Source organism: Pinus tabuliformis, chromosome 5_2 (genome assembly GCF_031772625.1).
Source record: "Pinus tabuliformis cultivar Carrire ecotype Pingquan chromosome 5_2, CPIR1, whole genome shotgun sequence".
In the NCBI taxonomy this organism is placed as follows: domain Eukaryota; kingdom Viridiplantae; phylum Streptophyta; class Pinopsida; order Pinales; family Pinaceae; genus Pinus; species Pinus tabuliformis.
In genome coordinates, this window is record NC_142306.1 from 14,210,591 (window position 1) to 14,232,656 (window position 22,066).

Below are 22,066 nucleotides of genomic sequence, written 5' to 3' on the forward strand. Positions count from 1 at the left end.
CTCCATGAGCTTGAGCAAAGATATTGTTCCATTCAAAGTCAGGTACATAACGTCATATAATTTCATCCAAGCCCATTTTATATAAATGCCCTTCAATGACATAAAAGTCTGCCACACGCACCACCAATTCCTTCTTTTGTTGGCTAGTATACCCCTCTGGAGCCATTCTTGTCCTTAGGAAGTGTATAATATCTTCAAAGTGATTGTCTGTGACACACACTGCAAAGAGCTTGACATCAATCAATCCTTCCTCCAATTTAGTAGGCTCCTCTCCTGTTTCAATGCGCGACAGAGGATCTGGACCCACCTTCAGTCGTCCTGGCTTTAAGATAACTTCAAAATCATATTCCTAGAACAACAATAGCCACCTAAATATCCCCCCCCCCAACATAGGCTTTTTGACCAGGTATTTCAACGCAGAATGGTTTGTATACATCTTAAAGTGTCCATCTAAATAATAGTGCCTAAACTTCTGGAGCACGTACACCATAGCCAAACCCTTCGTGCTCCATCGTTGAATACTTCTTCTCAGCTTTAGACAACTTTCTACTTGAAAACGATATAGCATGATCCAATTCTCCCTCGACGACCTGCATTAGTACTACTCCCAGTGCAATACATGACATGTCCACATGCACATGGAATTCCTACTTCTAATCCGGGAAGACTAGGATCGGCACAGTGACCATCTTTTCCTTCAACACATCTAAGCTTTGCTGGCACTCTTCATTCCAATATAATGTATCATCCTTCTTTAGCACCTTCTCCATTGGCGTGGTAATCTAGGCATAGCTTTTGATGAACTCCCTATAATATCCAGTATGCCCCAGCATTGCACGCAACTGTTTCACACTTCTTGTTGCCTCCAAATTGATGATGACCGCAATCTTAGTAGGGTCTACCATTAAGCCTTGTCTGCATACCACATGTCCCAGCAGGATCCCAAAAGGGACACAAAACAAGCATTTCTTCAAATTGAGTGTGATCTAATACCTTCGGCATGTGTCCAGCATCAAGTGTAAGCTAGCTACATGGTGTTTTTCCAACCCAAACACCATCTAGTCATCAAAGTATACCTCCAGAAACTTATGAATGAAATCCTTGAATGTCGCAATGACTACACGTGAAAATATTGTCGACGCATTCTTTGGTCCAAACGGCATCATAGTATATTGAAAGCACCCCCATTCAGTCATGAAGGTCATCTTGCTTCTATCCTTAGGCGCAATCTTGATCTAATGATACCCCGAGAACCCATAAGTAAATGAATATGCTTCCTGGCCACCAACATTATCCAACACTTCATCGGTGAACGAAGTTGGAAAGGGATCATGCACGTAGGCATCATTCAACTTCTTGAGATCTACGCATATCCTTATTTCATCCTTTTTCTTCTTTTCCTGAACCACTATTGGGCTCACCCAATCAAATTCTTCGATCGGTTCAATAATTTCTGCGGCAATAATTTTATCCAACTCTAAGGGGACCTTCTCTTTATACTTGGGGTTGAGGCGATAAGGGATTTGATTAATCGGCTTCACATATGGTTTCAATGTGATCTTCGTCACTCCTATGTCCCCTATTATCCCTTTAAAATATGAAAACTTCATAGGGAACAAGTCTTGATATTCGTGGAGCAATTCAGCGACCTTATCGACTGTTGCATCATCCCAGTAGTCCCCAGTTTTTGAAAATTTCAGCTCCACATTTGTCCCAATGTTCACTTGTCTCATTTTCAGTGACGCGGTGATATATGGATTCTCAATTTGTGGTCCTTCAACTTCACGTGACCTTCAGTCTATGTGATATTAATGTTCCTCAGGTCTTCATCCTCTTCCTCAGCAGTCACATTATAGCACTCTAGCGTGTCGCACAGCTGGGTAGTCCAATCTATTTGAATCCAAGGGAACCTCTGGTATTATGAAGATCGATGCCTTGACTTCATGCAATGCTTCATCAATACATTCGAATCCATCCACGAAAGTAAACGTCATCAAGAACCCTTGTTTCAAAACGTCCCATTCTTTAGTGCCATGGCGGAGCTCCGTCTCTAAGTACTAATTCATCGGTATAACATCCAAAGTATGACAAAATAGATGCACCCATTCAGGCTTAGGCTCTGCTCCATAGACCTTGGTCCATTTGGCTAGGTGATCGTGCGGGTCATCCCTCCCACCATATTTCTCTGTGAACCGCACTTGTGGGTGACCAAACTACAATCTCATCATGTTTCTATACACGTGCCAATAATCAAAACTTTCCTTGTACGTACCCCACCATCTGGCAGGCATAGCTCGCAGTGCCCAATCGAAGGCCTAGAAGTGATGCTTCTCTGGCACTTCCCTCTCAAATGTATCCAAAAATTCATCGATGTCAGTTCAACCATCATAGTAAGGCAGATTCCTTACCACTGATGATACATAGTGCAACGACTTGGTCATCATATTACGTACTTCATGCAATTGGTTCTACTAGTGTTCCAACTCCTCATCTAAATCTGAAGTGAGGGAGCTTTCACAGTCCCATGCAATACATCCATCCACTGTCAGATTCAACCAATCCTGATCTCACGCTGCTATCTTATAAATTTGGTCCAATTCATTTTCACTTTCATAATCACAGACCGGTTCAGTACAGCGTGGTCCTTTTGCAGGGTCCAGGGGCAGTACTATGTGGAGCAATTTCTTCTCAAATATCATCTTCCACTTCTTCAAATTGATTACCCCATTCATGTCAGTGACCCAATCGATCCCAAGGAGCGCGGGGTAGGGATTCCCGTCATCCACAATCTCTATCACTTCGAAGTCAACCAATGCACTCGCGCCCTCATTATCCACTATCACTTCCTATAATCTTCCCATGGGGATGCTTTTCTACTGATTTTCCATCCTTAACTGAATCAGAGACCACTGCCGTGCAGGTCTCCCCATCCTTTCCCATGTCCGTTTAGGCAGAACATTCGCATCCGACCCCAGATCTAGAATTACTTGATCCATCTCATATTCTCCTATTTGCGCAGTGAGCCTCATCTCACGCCCTGTTCTTTGCCTATTCTTACCAATCTTCCTCACTATGTGCGGTCCATCAAGAGAGTTTTATTTCCCGACACACTTATTTATCAGTTCCTTTAGTCCTTTTACAACCTTGCTCTCACGTAAGAGATTCATACAGGTCTCCAAGAAAGTAGTAAGCATGGAAGGGTCCATCTCTTCAGCTGGCTTATCCTGACTTCCTGAGATAGAGGCCTCAACGAAGCTTTTCTTCACTTGCATAAATGTTTCCTGTGCGCACTTTAGATCAAACTTGACCTCCTTTTTTGGAGCTTTGTAGACCCATTCACTTTCTTCAGGCTACTTCCCCTTATCTTCGCGAGTCTTCATCCCACTCCGCAACACAATATTTACCTTGGGATCCTCTTTGCGAGCCTCAACCCTCATCACCTACAAGTTTTGAGTCGACTATGGAGGCTGCGCCCCCTTTTCATGTATCTTAGCTAGCAATACTGCACAATATGCAGTTGTGTGGTCAAACTAAGTACAATATCGGCATGACAAACACGTCGAATGTGGGCAGTCTCGCGCGTAGTGTCTCGGTCCTCCACAATTGTAACGAATGACCTGTCCCCGATCTCTACTAGGTCCTCCTCCACCTTGGTCTTAACCGTCCCCTTGATATTCACCTCGCGCTCCCCCAACACCTTGGTCCAGAGGCCAGGTTTCTACTTGCACCCAATATATGGGCGTTCAATCCATCATTAACTCGTAACTATGAAAATTGCGCTCATCATGACCCACCGATTGATAGAAGTTGCAGAAGAGCTGTTGCAGTGTCTGTACAAATTTCTGCAGCAAATGGTAATTGTTCGTAATGTGTTTTCTAGCTACTTGACAGATAGCACACCATAGCGTGGGCTTTGCACTTGGCCCTGCTTGAGCCTCCAGGCTAAGAGGCATTGGTCCTCCTACTGCAACATAACTCGCGAAGACTGGGCAATGATCTTTGTCATGCCCCTGGATTTTGCATTTCAGGCACCAAACTTCTTTGCACACCTCCAGCCAAATTGTTCTATCATTCTTTAGACTCTGCATTTCTTGGCAAAGGTTCTGCAACTGTGCATGAATCTACTGAACCCCCAAATTAGCATATCACATTAATGTCTCATGCAATCTCATCGCAATCTCCAGAGCTTCTGCCTGAGTCCAAATATTTTGTTGTTATAGCACAACCCTTAGATGAGGCAGGAGCGAAGCCATAAACCATTTACGGTGCTGTCCATCAGCCAGATTCATGTTAGCTTCACGGATCTTGCATTTCAATATCTGATCCAACTCCTAGGGTGTCTTGCCAAGCCTCATCGTGATTTTTTTGAATCCAACGATTGATTGCACTTTAGACTTAGGCCTACTGAATTCCTTATTTAGCGTGTTCTGAATATCTGCCAACACAGACATCAGGTTATCAATGGAGTACTTAATGTACCATGTTAGCACGCATTCCTGCAAAGCACTAACCAACATTTATTTCTTCATTTGATCATTTGTGATACCATGAACTTCCCATACAACCTTCACTAAGAACCAAAACTCGTCCGGATCCTCATTTCCCAAGCCCTTGATCACAGGTAGCTTTACTGAGTTCGCCATTCTGAATGGTGGCGGATGTAGTGGTGGTGTAGGCAAAGGTGTATGCGGTGGAGGTGAAGATGGAGGCGGTGTGGGTGGATGGGGTATTCGCGGGAACCCTTGTTTTATCAACTTAACAACGCTCTGTAGAGAAGCTTGTGCTGCTTCCTCGTCGTCACTCAGAAGAGGTTCAATCAATGGGCTATATTCAAGGCCTGTTTTCCCTTTGTTCCTGAAGGAATTTCCACTTCACGTAGCCCCAAACATCAAGGTAGCTGCATAACACGCTTTTCACATAATGACATCTTAATCCAAGTATTTACAAACCTTAAATACTTACCTTGTGACCCCTTGAAGAAGCGGCGCTCCACTTTGCTGTAACTAACCAAGGTATCGACCGTGAACTCTATCATGAACCCTCCTATGATACGATCGAGCCAATGATCAACAACATGTGTAATCTTATCTTCAGATGCTTCTAATCTCCACACTAACTCTAGGGTCCAGACTATTGGACCATCAAGCCTCCACCTTCTTTGGTCATTTTCCAATTTCATGATCCATTCATATAATTCAACTGGGAAGGAACATAAGAAGATTTTGTGTATCTCTGTGTACAGATATTTGTCCAACTAATGTTCTTTCGTCAATCGTAGAGTCCTATTCTCTTGTGCCACGAATTTGTGGATCTTTCTATCCAACCAGTCTTCAATATCCTTCTTAGTTGGATTTCAATGATGCGACATCACACATATTTTTATGCAGATCCTGTTCCGACAATGGAACCATTTTTTGGCTTGATGGGCCCTAACTAGGTTCAACGTTAATTAGCCAAGAAAATCCCTACACTACTGGCCCTTTTGGCATCAATCCACGGAGCGCGGATTGAAGTCTCACCCGAAGTAGTATAGGGGGATTCAGGAACCAAGTTTCCACACCCTGAGATGGTAGTGATGTATCTTTTTACCCTAACCCTTCCTTTGCGTAGATCGATAAGCCTTTTAGGGCTTATCAATATACTTCCCTTAGTTGTCCTCTAGACCTCCGTGAAGGTCTATGACTATCTTTCGCATACCCTAAATAGGCAATCCAAACACTTACACGCCTCTGTAATTACTCTTACTGTTGTATTTACCTGGATTAGCTTAAGTAGTGGATAACTTCAACATGAATTATGATTATATTCGCGTAAATAGATATTCTTACTTGCATTCATATAATAAAGTAAAACACATAGATTCATGCATCAATACAACATTAAATCATAAACCTAGTATTTAACATAACATAATTGCATGCAGTCATAACATAAGTAAAATAGCTCATACACAGGTAATTCCAGAATAATTCTCTTTATTGTTGTTCAGATCTCTCTTACAGGCTCTAACTACCCTGCGCACATAGCTGCAGGGGTACGCGCACTCAGTTATGGATTTCTACCCTAGACCTCTGCGCACTCAACTGCAGAGCCTCTCTCCTACGCTAAGACGCTTTGCTCTTAGCCCTCAAAGAACCATTACATCAATGAGTATCTGAAATAAACTACCAAAACTATCTTAGACTCTTCTAAGACTTCCCTTTTATACATTCCCATGGTCCGCCGACCAAGGGTGGATCTCATAAAGCCAACACAAGTTACATAAACTAAGGGCAGAAACCCTTGATGACTCTTTACATCTTCGCACTCCGCAACCACAAAATGTGGAGAATTTACATTCTTTATACAAAACTGGGCCTTTAGCCCCAAAACTTGGGCTTTTAACCCTAAAATTGACCCTAGGGGACCCGTTCCCAACACTCCTCTACCTTCATCCATTGCACTCCAAATCCCAGTCTCCATAAGAAATGCCATTGTCCAACAGTGTATCATAGATGAAGGCGCTTCCACCTCTGTCATAGTTGCTGGTGTTTGGAAGCGGATTGGTTCCCCGAAATTGTCCCCATTCACCATCACTCTCTGTGCTTGGGACAATCATCCCTCACAACCCCTTGACTTATATAAAAGATATCATATCATTGCTTTCAGAAAGATTTTCTCTATTGACAATGAGGTCATTGATGCCCCATTACATTACAAAATCATTTTTGGTCGTAGCTATACCTATGCTATGTTAGTTTTCACATCTACGTTCACCGTAAGATGTGCTTCCCTCATAATGGAAAGATCGTGACTATCAATCAACTGACATACTATGATTCCAAATCTCAGACTTCACCTCAATCCAAAATCTCATCAATGGCTGATAATCAAATTCTCTCATCCCTTACCAATTTCTCTCCTGGAGTCTACAAAGGTCCCATCTTGCTTTTTCTTTTTACGATCTACCACCTACTCCTTCAAATCCATATCCACAGAGTTCAAAGCTTGGGACACTTACATTACAACTGAGCTCCATGAGGAAGCAAATGACTTATAAATTTGATGAGCCTTTGTCCCGTTATCAAATTTTTCTTATATAATCGTCATCTCATTTGTAATTTGTCTTATGTAATAAATGATACGTAATGAAGTCCAAATGACACATGTGGAATGTGAATAGCCACACATTGGAATGTAATGAGTCATGTATATAATATAAATAGCCATAGAATTGAAAGGGTCGTGAGTAAGCTCAAAGGTCATTGTTACTTATTACAAATAGCTCCTCATAACTCAAGCAAATGGATTGGATTCTAGAGGTCTTGTCTTGGCATCTCTTGTAATACATAGGAGATAGATCATTCTTAAGAGAAGAAAGTTGTGGCTTCACGTTCCACTATTGGATACAGAACTTCATCTATGTAACAGTGTATTTGGGATCTTGCACTCCTAATCAAAATCTCAATGAGATGACACTTCTTCATAAACGTATCATAGATATAGTAGGGCAATGTTATGAAACCAGCTCAAGAAAAGATAGATCATCGCCTTAGAATTCAGCCTCTTCGAGGGGGAAACCTCCTTTACATTACATAAATGAACAATTATTGGATGATACAAATGAAAATACCTCCTTTCTATATATAGGAGTCTAAGGGGTCATAACATAATCAGAGCCGACATAACAATAATAATGTAAGGGCACAATAATAACAATAGTGGGCTTCTATGGGGCACAAGAGTAACAATATGGGCACTACATGGGTACATCAATATAATAAGTGGGTTGTACTAATAACAATAAGGGGTTACACTAGTAGTATAGGGGCCTAACATGCCCCTCTCCTTCAAAAAGCGTTGTCCTCAACGCTTGAGTAGTTCTTGATGCTTCTGTATAAAATTCTTGTCCTCCCATGTGGAATCTTCAGCAGGTAAGTTCTTCCACTTGATGAGATACTCTGAAATTGATCGATTTCGTAGCTGTCGGGTTCTTGTTTCTATGACTACTCCAGGTTCCAACATGATTTTTCCTTCCTCTTCAATTTCTGGTAATATTGTTTGAATTGGGATCTTTTGCAACTTTTGAATAAGTGGCCATACTTCTTTGTCCTTCTTCCATTCATCCCTTGCTTCATTTATCCAATCTAGTTGGATAATAGAAATATCACAAAACAATGCTTCCACATCCTCATCCTTGAAGAGTCTTCCCATTCGGTAAGGTCGCCATTTTTTAAGTGCATGTAGTATTGCCAACATTTCCTTCTCATAAATAGCTTGCTTTAGATGTAGGAGTAAAAATACCCAATCACCTACATCAAAACATTTTTCACTATGATTTTGATATACCTGTTGTTTCATTTGATTTTGCACCGAAGTGGCATTATCCTTTAAAAGTTGGAGAACTTGTTGTTGATGCTCGATGTGATCTTTCACTGCTTGAACCTTTTCTTCTTGATATGTCCTTCATCTTTAGAGTTTGGGGAGTGGTAATTTCTTCCACTCCTTTACAAGATATGGTCGGATTCATTTCTTGATGCTCGATGTGATCTTTCACTTCTTGAACATTTTTCTTCTTGATATGTCCTTCTATCTTGATAGTTTGAGGAGTGGTAATTCTGACCAATGAATTACAAGATATAGTTGGATTCATTTCTTATTTCTTGATGTGATCTTTCACTTCTTGCACCTTTTTCTTCTTGATATGTCCTTCTATCTTGATATTTTGAGGAGTGGTCATTCTTGCTAATAGTTTACAAGATATGGTCTGATTCATTTCTTCTTTCTCCGGGGTTGGGTCCTGGCATATATCCTCTTCTTTTGATGTTTCTTGATCCTTTTCTTCCTCCTCTTCATACTCTATGTAAAATAATTTCTTCTCAGCACACTTATGACCTTTAGTGCATTTGCTATCACAATTGTAACAAAGCCCTTTTTCTCTTTTTTCTTCCAATTTTTGTGGTGTAACCCTTGTAGGATGTGGAAGGCTAGGAGAAACAACACTTCCATCTTTATAGTTATGAGGGGTAGACTTCCTTGTTGCCATAATTTTACTTTCCAGTATGTCACAAAGCCCTTTTACTCTTTCCAATTGTTGTGGTGTTGCTCTTTGTATCCTCATAATGTGCTATCATTTCCTCCGTGAGAATTGACCACGTAACAAGTTGTTTACGAGAACAAAGCCCTTTATACCATAAAAATTGATCCGGTTCTAAATATGAAGATGCAATACATACCTTTTGTAACAGTGGTACACCATGTAGATCAAAATATTGCTCCATCTGAAGTATCCAATTTACCAGATCCTTGCCATCAAACTTCCTCATCTTGCTTTTTCTTGATTTTAGGGCCTCGATCTTGAAATGACAATAACTATATACTTTCGGATATTTAAGTTCTAAAATTGCTACCTGTAGTAGCTCTCTGTGTCCTATTTCCAATGCCACCAGTCTGATCCAAATTGGATTCTCCAAGAAAACGTTACGCACAATCTCCCAAGATGACCTGATTATAGACCTTTCCAGAAAAGCGAACTTGTATGACGTTCCACGTCTCAATTTTTCAACTTTTGGCTTTGAAAAAGATATACAAGAAACTAAAGTCCGTCCTCTTTTTGTACCTTCTTACGAAATTTCAATCCGATCCCCAGATAGAAAGTTATGACGATTTTCCCCAGGTCACCTGTTTTGAATGTAATTCAGGAGTCTGCAAAAAGACCAACTTCCTCAGATCATATCTCTGCAAATATCGTGCAAAAAGCTCTAAAATTTGGGCCCAAGGTTCAGCAAAATTTCTTCTCAAATGGGTTTTTTTTGCAACTTTTGAAACGTCACAGAAAAAAAATTATAGCGAAAATGCCACGATGACCTGTTTGGAGCAGCGAAACCCTAGAATCCAAAGCTCTGATACCAAATGTTATGAAACCAGCTCAAGAAAAGATAGAAAAGATAGATAAACGCCTTAGAATTCAGCATCTTCGAGGGGGCAACCTCCTTTACATTACATAAATGAACAATTATTTGATGATACAAATGAAAATACCTCCTTTCTATATAAAGGAGTCTAAGGGGTCATAACATAATCAAAGCCGACATAACAATAATAATGTAAGGGCACAATAATAACAATAGTGGGCTTCTATGGGGCACAAGAGTAACAATATGGGCACTACATGGGTACATCAATATAATAAGTGGGTTGTACTAATAACAAGAAGGGGTTACACTAGTAGTATAGGGGCCTAACAGACAATTCTTGTTATTTTTATGGTATATGTCATTTTAATCAAACACTAAGTTAATGAACTAATTTGTTGCTTATCTATGGTTATTATTGAATAAATGTTGTTATGTTTTAATGATTGTTGCTTATTATGTGGACTAATCTACAAGTATTCAACAAGCCTTTCTCTTTCTTCCTTGGTTCCCCTTTAGGATACAACTATTACTTTTCTAACTGGTGGCTCACTTTCCCTACTAGTCATGGAAGTCTCCCATGTACACCTTACATTGGGTGTCTCACAAAGCTCACATTATTTTTGTTGACCTCGACACAAGTGAAATTATCAAATCATGGTTTTGAGAGCCTTCCAATTTTCGACATCGCCCATTCGCATCCTATCTAACCAAGATTCTTAGAGATGTATATAAATACCTGATAGTTATGTGTTGTCAGTTGCATGGGTGCAAGAACACTGAGGTGAGGAGAATTAGATATATATGCTCAACATGGTGGTATTCCATGGCAGAGTTTTCAATTGGGAATATATATTGTCATACGAGTTGTGACGTCATGTGGGGCAAGAAAAAACATCTTTGAGGGTGAACCAGGAAGCAAAATTCTACATGTTTTCATTTCCCTTAAATGGAATTTGTGCAAGGTATGCGTTCCCGGGAATGAACTGGAACTTGACCCATGAGGAGAAGTTCCTGGTTTACTTCCATTGGATAGTGTTATTAGAATCAAGCTTCAGAGGCGTATATGACAAATTGGCTGAGCACTTCTTTGCAATTATCTTTTAGATGATATTTGAGATCAATCCTCCTTGCATGACCGATCAGGTGAAGGAGTCACTCCGAGATATCACAGACTTGTTTGTGAGAGAAACAATAAATGGAATGTTGATCCTTTAAAAAAATAAGCTATTCAACTAGAACATGAGAAGAGGAAGTAGGATGAGTTTCTCTAATGATCTAGGTCCGGGTGTGACAAAGGACCCTTCCAATACCTTTTAGTTTCGTGATGTGTATTTTTAAAATAACATAAATGAATACACGTGCATGTTGTAAAGAAGAGGAACATGTCAATCATCAACAACATAAAAACATAAGTCGTCAATAACGGATTTCTTCTAGGAGGGACTACGTCTCCAGGCCCCGATGTCAAGATGGTGTAGGCCATTGCATTAAGTGTTGTCAATAGTGATGATGTACATAAGAGGTGATGTCGCTATCATACAAGGAAAATGCCCTCCCGCAGGAGTGGCTCCAAGAGATGTTCCACTACAGGAACTCTCAGTCAAAAGGACTCCTATCAGTATGACACAAACTCATGCATGATGATCATCCCGCCAACATGGCATAAACGAGATCTCAATGCAAACATACATGACGACAACATGAGTATCCCATCAACATACAACAAAGGGATCTCAAAACACACCATGACAAATCATGACAACAAGTACATCACATAGAGGATTCCACATCACATCAAGTAGGAATCATCAAAACAAGTAAGAAACAAGATCCCACATCAAACATCAAACAAGGATCTGTGCAGCACAATGCATAGCAAAAGAAGTACATGAACGCATTGCATATACCTCACCTCCAGGGGCCATCTGAAGAAGCAGGATGTCAAACTGCTGAAAATGTTCGAACCATCGATCTCACGGCGTCGAATCTCATGGAATGATTGCTCGCACGTTGAATGCTAATACCTACACTCCACTTAGAAAAGTGGTCGAAGAATAGAATTAGAAAATGGAAAATTTGAATGCACCATCAGATTTGTGGCATCGAATAGAAAAAAATTGACTGTCAAATTTCTGAATTTTAAGAAAGTGAGAATCTGGGGCTCAAGGAATCTTTTAGATTCCCCCTAGATTCCTCAAATATTCCATCCTCTGGGTCCTCTGCAAATTGGCTGCTCAGATCAAGAAATTGACTGTGCCATCGGGTTCGTGTTGCCGAGAGGTGTTAGATCGATGTAAAGTTTGTCTAATTTGGACACTACGAAAATTTCACCCTCCTGAAAATTTTGCTCAGTCATGGTTCCACCTGCATTAAAAATTAATAAAAAAATATTATGCCTCGTTTTTCGTGCCCGCTCCTGGTTCCTCCATCTTCCCTAGTGCGCTGGTGAAATGAATGTTTCTATAATTTTCTGGCGGATTTATCAATGAAATCATTTTGGTGCAGTGGTAAAAATAGGCAAATGGTTGAGGAGGGGATGGGTAGTCAAACCCCGCCCCTCCCTTTTTTTAACACATCATTGTTTGGTTTTAAAACAAAATGAATTTTAATGGGGATTTGGGTCCGCATTGGGTGGCTCACCCCTTACCTTCGTATCCATATATGTTGTTGACCGTGGGCTTTGGGGTTTTTGCAATGTATTTTATGGGTGGTACATCACATGGTTTTGGTGTTACATGTATTAATGGGGTCGCCCGCTTGGGGGCTTTCCACATGGGCCGGTCGGGTTCGACCCCTGCCTGCTCCTGTACTAATATTTTGGTGTTGTTTTATTGGTGGGGGTGTGGGCCGGGTCCACCGGAGGCGACCCGTGCCCACCGGAGGTGGCCCGTGTCCACCCCATTTATGTTTATGTTATGGTATTAAACATAGGAGAAGGGTGTGGTGGGGTCATGGCTTCCCACCCAACCTTTGTATATTTGTTTTGTGTTGCAGTTAGGCCGGCGGGGGTCCTGACCCGTCGGCCTGTAAATAATTTATTTTTGTTATGGAATTTTGGGGGTGGCGGGGGTGGTGGCCCACCACCATAATGTATATATATATTTTTATTATTAGGAATAGGAGAGATTTTTCAACCTTTAGAAAATAAGGGATATTAGGCAAATTAACGAGGCCACAATTTCGACTGCTTTCAGAAGCTAGGTTTCATGCCCTGGGGTCGGTCAAATTGTAGGACACTTAAACATGGCCCACAACCCAACTTTGACCAAAACTTTGACTGGCTTGTTGTCCCTCATACGAGGTTGGATTGGCGAACCATTTGCAGCGCCGCGATCAGGACGACAAGATCTACGCTTTGGTCCTGGTTCGAAACCATTCTGATCATTTTGATTTTCGAACTTCCATTAGCTCTCTTTGTCCTGTGTGTATCTCTGTAGCCACCTAGATCAATCCTCCCCACTGAGGAGCTTTTGGTCCTCCAAAAGCATGAAAAATAATCTAAAAATTCTATGTACCTTGTCTACATCATAATCGTCCTGAAAGGTATCGCTTCCATCTCCATCACCTTTGTTCTTCGGAGCCTTAAGTGATGAGCCGGCCCCTACAACCTCTAGTACATTGTTTTGCAAATTACATGCTTGACTTTCATTACCAAATAATGACCCAAGCATCCCACACTTGCCACGAGTTTATAACACATACTCAGTGGTCAAGTTTACAACAACGTGGATGCAATACCCTAGCTATGAAAACAAGGCCAACATATCATTGCTGCTTCAACAAGTGATGGAAAACACAACATCACTACAACACATGATTTACAATCATAAGGCCAAACACTATTGTCTTGACATGTGATGGAAACACGACATCACTTTCACAGTTTATCATGCAACACAAAACAATACCAAACATCGTTGTTGCTTAACAAGTGATGGAAACACGACATCACTTTCACAGTTTATCATGCAACACAAAACAAGACGAGACATCATTGTTACTTAACAAGTGATGGAAAACACATCATCACTTTTACATTTTAAAATGCAACAAATGATTTACAAAAGTACGGCCGTGAAACGCTAACATATCTAGAAACCATTTTTCACTTATCAAAGTGAATGGGTCGCCTCCTTGTGGCTATTTTTCTTATCGAACAATTGTTTCGCCTGGTTTATGCACCGACACTTTCTCTTTAAGGCGCTGCTCTAGATGGAGCCTCCAACAAGTGGCTCTTTGATGGCCACTTCTGTCGCAATGACTGCGATACATCTTATTTCTCCATATCTGTTTAACCTGTTGTTGAGAGGGTCTTTCACGCCTCATTCTTTTCCAACACTTCAAAAATGTATGGATATGTAATCCAAAAATGGTACATGTCTTTTGAAGCCATGTTTTACATTCATTATTAACAACCTGATCGTAATCAAAATGAACATTTGAATGTTGAAAGTGGTTATACCTTTCCTTGCCATCTCTGGTGTAAGTATGGCAATGAGAGCTAGCCTCATACAAGGAAAATGCCCTCACGTAGTAGTGGCTCCAAGAGATGTTCCACTATAGGAACTCTCAGTCAAAAGGACTCCTATCAGTATGACACAGACTCATGCATGATGATCATCCCGCCAACATGGAATAAAAGGGATCTCAATGCAAACATACAAGACGACAACACGAGTATTCCATCAACATATAACAAAGGGATCTCAAAACACAACATGACGAATCATGACAACAAGTACATCACTCAGAGGATTCTGCATCATATCAAGCAGGAATCATGAAAACAAGTAAGAAACAAGATCCCACATCAAACACCAAACAGGGATCTGTGCAGCATAATGCATAGCAAAAGAAGTACATGAACACATTGCATATACCTCACATCTAGGGGCCATCTAAAGAAGCGGATGTCAAACTGTTGAAACTATTAGGACCATCGATCTCATAGCGTCGAATCTCATGGAATGAATTCTCGCACTTTGAGTGTTGACACCTACACTCCACTTAGAAAAGTGGTCGAAGAATATAATGAGAAAATGGAAAATATGAATGCACCATCATATTTGTGGCGTTGAATAGTGCAAAATTTGGGGCTCAAGGAATCTTTTAGATTCCCCCTAAATTCCTCAAATATTCCCTCCTTTGGGTCCTTTGCAAATCAACTGCTTAGATCAGGAAACTGACAGTGCGATCAGGTTCGTGTCGCCGAGAGGTGTAAGATCGACATAAAGTTTGTCCAATTTGGACACTGCGAAAATTTCACCCTCCTGGAAATTTTGCTCAGTCATGGTTCCACCTGCATTAATAATTAATAAAAAAATATTCTGCCTCGTTTTTCATGCCCGCTCCTGGTTCCTCCATCTTCCTAGGATCACTGGTGAAATGAACGTTTATATAATTTTCTAGCAGATTTATCAACGAAATCAGTTTGGTGTAGTGGTAAAAATAGGCAAATGGTTGAGGAGGGGTCAAGTGGTCAAACCTCGCCCCTCCCTTTTTTTAACACATTATTTTTTGGTCTTAAAATGAAATGAATTTGAATGTGGGGTCAGGTCCGCATTGGGCAGCCCACCCCATACCTCTGTATCCATATATGCTATTGACCGTGGGCTTTGGGGCTGTTGCAATGTATTTTATGGGTGGTACATAACACGGTTTTGGTGTTACATGTATTAATGGGGTCGGCCACGTGGGTCAGGTGGGTTCAACCCCCGCTGGCTCCCGTACTAATATTTCGGCATCATTTTATTGGTGGAGGTGTGGGTCGGGTCCACGGAGGTGGCCTATTCCGATCCCATTTATGTTTATGTTATGGTATTAAACATAGGAGAAGGGTGTGGCGGGGTCATGGCCACCCACCCAACCTTTGTTAATTTGTTTTGTGTTGTGGTTAGGACGGTGAGGGTCATGGCCCATTGGCCTATAAATAATTTATTTTTGTTATGGATTTTTGGGGTGGTAGGGGTGGTGGTCTGCCACCATAATGTATATATATATATATATATATATATATATATATATATATATATATATATATATATATATATATATATATATATATATATATATCTATTTTATTTTATTAGGAATAGGGGAGATTTTCCAACTATTGAAGTTTCTAAGTTTACTTACTTTAGAAACCCTCCATGCACTTTATCTGATTTATTCCTACCTACTTGTTATTTTACTTAACAAGTTATTTATAATGTAAATACTGAAAATAAACACGAGTGCATGCTCAACATATTACAGATCAACAACTAAAAGAAACAAAAACAATCACGCCATATGACACCATTATTTTTGGACCAATGTCCCCGGAAAAACCCAATGTGGCAAAATTGGTGTAGCTATATGAGGGTTTTCTTATTAAGCAATAACATAGTACAATCTGGGTGCTGAAACAAGCCTACCCAATAGAGAATTTCCTTAGTAGTAATACCTCTCTGTTTCAGACAAATCTACTTGCTGAAACCCCGGATAATCCTTCTGGTAACTACTCAGCACCAATCGGCCCCTTAAACCCCAGCGTCTATTCAATTTGGACTGCGTTAGCCTCTCCTAGCCCAACGTTGGCCCTGCGTCAACCTATCTTGGTTGCATCAACCCCAGGAGGCCCTGTGTTTTCTCTCTAAGCCTCTACATCAGCTACACTAGCCCTCTGGTGCTTTGCGCAGCACTTAGCTGCCTCTGCATGGCCCTGCATGAGCACTGGCTACTCCTACGGTTCTCTTTCTGGCTGCTCTGCTGTTATCCCGACACTATCTCTGCCTCTCTATCTCTCTGTACTCAATTCCCCTCAACTGCTCTCCAGATCACTGATTCTATCTCTCTTAGCAAACCTCGCTCTAGAGAATAGAATGATTGATCATTTGGTTTACTCTCCAAGTGACCCTCAAGCCTCTTCTTAAACTTTTTCTGTTGACGATTCAATGGCCAAGATTAAGTCCCTAATCAATTGCTAAGATTATATCTGGCTTGATCCATGTCTTTTGGACCACTCTAACACAGATTCATATTAATACACATTGATATTTTATATTCCTTAAGTTTAGACTTAGGGACTCCATTAAAAATATTAATTATTTTAATATCTCCTGATCTGTTTAGAATCTGCCCAAACCCTTTCTGAGTATTGGACATCTCATGTGCCCCAACCTCTACACCAAATTTCGTGGCTAGAGAACATCCGATGCTACCCAAAATCAACACCAACCTTTAAAAAATAAGGGATATTGGGAAAATTAACGAGGCCACAATTTTGACCGCTTTCGGGAGCTAGGTTTCATGCCCCGGGGTCAGTCAAATTGTAGGACACTTAAACCTGGCCCACAACTCAACTTTGACCAGAACTTTGATTGGCTCGTTCTCCCTCATATGAGCTCGAATTTGCGAACCGTTTGTACCGCCGCGATCAAGACGATGAGATCTACGCTCTGGTCCTAGTTTGAAACCATTCTGATCACTTTGAGTTTCGAGCTTCTATAAGCCCTCTTTGTCCTATGTGTGTCTCTGGAGCCACTTGGATCATCTAGAATCAACAAGAAGAAGAAGAGAGGAGAAGAATAGAGGAAGAACAATAGAGGCAGTCTTAGAAGGAGGAAGCAACACATAGACTAGAAGAAGAACAACGAAATTAGGAGATTGAAGAAAAAGAGTTGGAGGAAGAATATACTCTCCAACCCCATGGATGATGAACCAAGAACTCGAGAGGAACCTCCACTTATAGACGATTATCTTCCTTTCGAGGAAATGGGGGTCACACCTCCACTGGTTGACAGGGTCATGGATATGCAATGTCACATTTGATCAACTTAAGAAGAGGGTCATACAAGAGTGGCATATAGATAATTCCCCAAGGATCCTCAAAATCCAGTCTCGGTTTCTACTGAGAAGGTCATAACCTCCAACATCAGAAGGAATCCAGAGCTATCATGGTGGAAAATGTTGCATTCACAACAATGACACAGGATAATTCTGAATACTTGTTGAAGTAGAATGTCAGGTTGAGAAGATAACTTGTGGTAAAGAACAGGTGGAACATCTTGTGTCAGAGAATCAATTCTTGTCATCACAAAGCTTCGGTGCCATCAAATGGAAGTCATCCATCGAAGAAGAATTGGGGCCACTGGAGGACACAAAGGCATGATTATACGATGAGATTACTCTTCTACAACAAGTGGTGTCTCCTCTTCTTGGCATTCAAAAGAAGGCACAAGAAGTGGTGAAACTCCTGAAGGTAGAAAACAGAGCAGTCAATCATCTTCAGGAGTGGGCTTCCAAGTATCTAGATGCTCTGCAACATTTGGAGAAGAAAGACATGATTTTCACAGAGATGGATAGAGATTAGTTGAGACTCCGCCACCAAAAATACATGTGTCTTGGAGAATAGTCAATTAGTATTGTTTTTTTATAATTGAATGCACAATGGTTTTGAGTCTCTAACACAGAAGCACGGGATGCCTTCGATAGGTGCACTTGATCAGAGGTAGGGAGATCATCTTCCCAGAGACCAGGAAATACATTAAACAAATCAAGGAGGCAACATAATAGGAAGGCTTGGTAACCAAGGAAATTATTCTATAGTATGCCATTGCATCAGTTAAAGGTCATATGAAACTTTCATGTTTGTGGAATAATGTGCAGTGAAAATCCAAGAAAATATTGACGGAAGCACTCGAGGTGAAGATGTGCTACATTGGGGACTTGTCAGTTCATGTCAAAGCCATCTCTATGAAGTTCAGAGCTTGGCACACTTACATTACAACTGAGCTCCTTAAGGAAGCAAATGACTTATCAATTTGATGAGTCTTTTTCCCATTATCAGTTTTTTCTTATATCGTTGTTGTCTCATTTGTAATTTGTCTTATGTAATAAATGATTTGTAATGAAGTCCAAAGGACACATGTGGAATGTGAATAACCACACATTGGAATGTAATGAGTCATGTATAGAATATGAATAGTCATAGAAGTCAAAGAGTCATGAGGAAGCTCAAAGGTCATTGTTACTTGTTATAAATAGCTCCTCATAACTCAAGCAAATGGCTTGGATTCTAGAGGTCTTTCCTTGGCTTCTCTTGTAATACATAGGAGATAGATCATTCTTTGGAGAAGCAAGTTGTGGCTTCATGTTCCACTATTGGATACAATGTTTCATCTATGTAATGTTGTACTTGGGATCTTGCACTCTTAATCACAATCTCAATGAGCCGACACTTCTTCATAAATTTATCATAAATATAGTAGGACTATTATTGTTATGTTTATGGTATATGTCATTTTAATCACATACTAAGTAATTGAAATAATTCGTTGCTTAGTTATGGCTATTATTGAATAAGCATTGTTATGCTTTAATGATTGTTGTTTATTATGTGGACTAATCTATAGGAATTCAACAAGCCTTTCTCTTTCTTCCTGATTACCCCTTTAGGAAAATACTATTACTTTTCTAAGTAGTGGCTCATTTTCCCTACTAGCCATGGAAGTATCCCATGTACACCTTACATTGGGTGTCTCACAAATCTCACATTCTTGTTGCCCCAAAGAGGTGTTGTGTTCTCTTGTGTTTGATCATAACCAAGGCATATCTTTAATACCTTTCTAAATATGGTTGGACCGTATGACCGAATGGGACTCCTACACCAAATGATGTGAAGACTAATTGGAACTTCACATTAGGGAGATCACTTTACAATGTTGGTGGCATACAACACCGTCAACATGACCTTAAAGTGAATGGAGAAACATACAAACTTATGCTCAATATGTGCTAAGACAACTAATAGCAGGGATCAAATCATGTGAGCAAGAAACCTTCAACTGACATAGGAACATTGCTCTCATTGAATAGGTGATGGATACTAAGCTTCTTGTTAGTTCCATTAGATTTCATTTTTATTTTTTTTTATTATTTTTTTGTATTTATTTATTTATTCTATGTGGTTCACGAAACCCGGAGATTGGTGACCGCTACATCCATGAAATATGTGTACTAGGCACATCCACCTGAAGGGATCACTTCTTTCTAGCTCAACCACAAATTCTAACCATAAGGGAGTCGAGAGAATTGAACCTGTGACCTATCGAGTGAAAATTTTCTTTAATGACAGGGACTCGACCAATTGATCTAATCGTCGAAGCTATATCAGTTTTATTTAATTCCATTGCTAACAATTTAATTTACCCCTAAGATTAATATTCTTTGGCATTGATGAGCTAATACATTATGTGGAAGTAAGAAACAAGGGTCTCCCCACTTATTTGTTTTAGTTTTGTAGGTAAATCAGTCTGAGGGTTATAAACTACTTTGGAATGGGAATTTATTATCTCAAGGTCTTGATATTTTTCCACACAGAGAACAAAAATTAAAGACGCTACATAGAGAGGGTCGCTCCCAAGGAAAATTGAAAGTTGTAGGATGGACTAAGCAAAGGTGGGGGCATTTTCTGGAAGGACCAAGCCAACTCCCTAGACAATAACCAAAGATAGTGACTTAGACTATAAAATTCCTCAAATTTCTTTTATTTCTCTATAATTTGAGCATGAATTTTCTTGCTAGTTTTTACTATCATAACAATTTACAACAAGTTATTTGTTAGGGGGAGCTAATTAAATGACTAGATCTAAACCCCAAAAACAAGTTATTATTTCTTGCAATTTATACTTGTATCTAGCCTTCTAGTTATATATTACCAGGTTAAAAGGGATTTATGTTTGCTGGACCTATATTTTCAACCACCCGAAACAAGTTCTACAAGCCTATACGTATATTACACTAGAACTTGTAATACTTTTTTAGGTTTATATCAATTTATAAGCAATATTTTCATGTTAGAGTTGAATTAATTGTATTTTCCAACCATTTAAATTATAAAATAATATTCTAAAAAAATTGGGTTAATTAACATATAACAGAAATCTAAAAATCATTTTTTTCAATCTATATTCATTAGATAGGAGGCCCCAAATCCTCTACAATCACCCTCTAGCCATTCCATATCTTGGGGTAACTCCTAGAGGTGATATTCACATAGTATATTGGTTGCTTGAACAAAATAGGTTGTTGTCCCTGCCTTTTTATGCAGGTTTGTATGTTGTCCTTTAGGAAAACAAGAAATTTTAACTTATAATTCCTTAAATGTACTTCAAAATCGATAAATAATCACATATATGGTTAGAGTAACTTCAATAGATTAAAATCCATATGTTACATGGTATATCATTGAATTGATTTGGTTACTAATATCTATTGTTAAAAAATTCTCTATTTTAGACTAAGAACACTTCCACCCCATTGACTACATCTGAGGAATTGGACATAAAATGAAGTTATTAGTGGATATTTACAGAGTCCTCTCATGGTTGTTTATCTATATATGAAACTGCTTGAGGATTATGTAAATTGCAAGTTAATAAAATGAGTTTTTATGGCTCTTTAAGTTCAATTCATACACATATTAAAACATGAATTTAACCCATAAATTACAGAAAATTGCAGAGAATAAAACCATAACAGTAACTACAAAACAACAAGTGATGAAGGATTTCACCCCTCCTGGGCTACGTCTCCTAGTCCAGCTCCCAATGCTTGGCCCTCTTTCATTATGCTAAAAAATGATTATTACAATGAGTTATAATGCTCAAATGGCTTCAAAACGTACTCCAACAACTTAAGAGCTATCAAAAACCATGTCTAACCTCTTTTTGCTCCCAAAAAGACCAAAAACTAAGAAAGTTATGAGCTTTCCAAGTTTTCCTGCTAGTTGACCCACAATTTCGCTAAGTTCAGCTAACTGTCCTGCATTTTTGCCCCAATTTTCACTAATGAAGCAACAAATCGGCTCACCGCCGGAAAAAATTGTGGGACCGTTAATTTCTCCATTAACTCTGGTGCGCATCGATGATCACATGGGTGCTCCACGTGCCCTGGGGTTGGCCTCTGTGATCTATCTACTCTTTGTATCGGCCCTTGGTCTCCGCGATATGGTCACATGGAAAATGTTTAAGGTTGGGGGGGTGTGGAGCTAAGCCCTGGCCCCCGGTCCTGCTCCTGGTCCTTATGGGCATGGTGACTGGGGCTGGGGCTAGCCCTCGGCCCCTTACCCCAATACTTTGTCCCATTAATATTTAAATAAACATATGGTGGGTCCTTTACACAAGGCC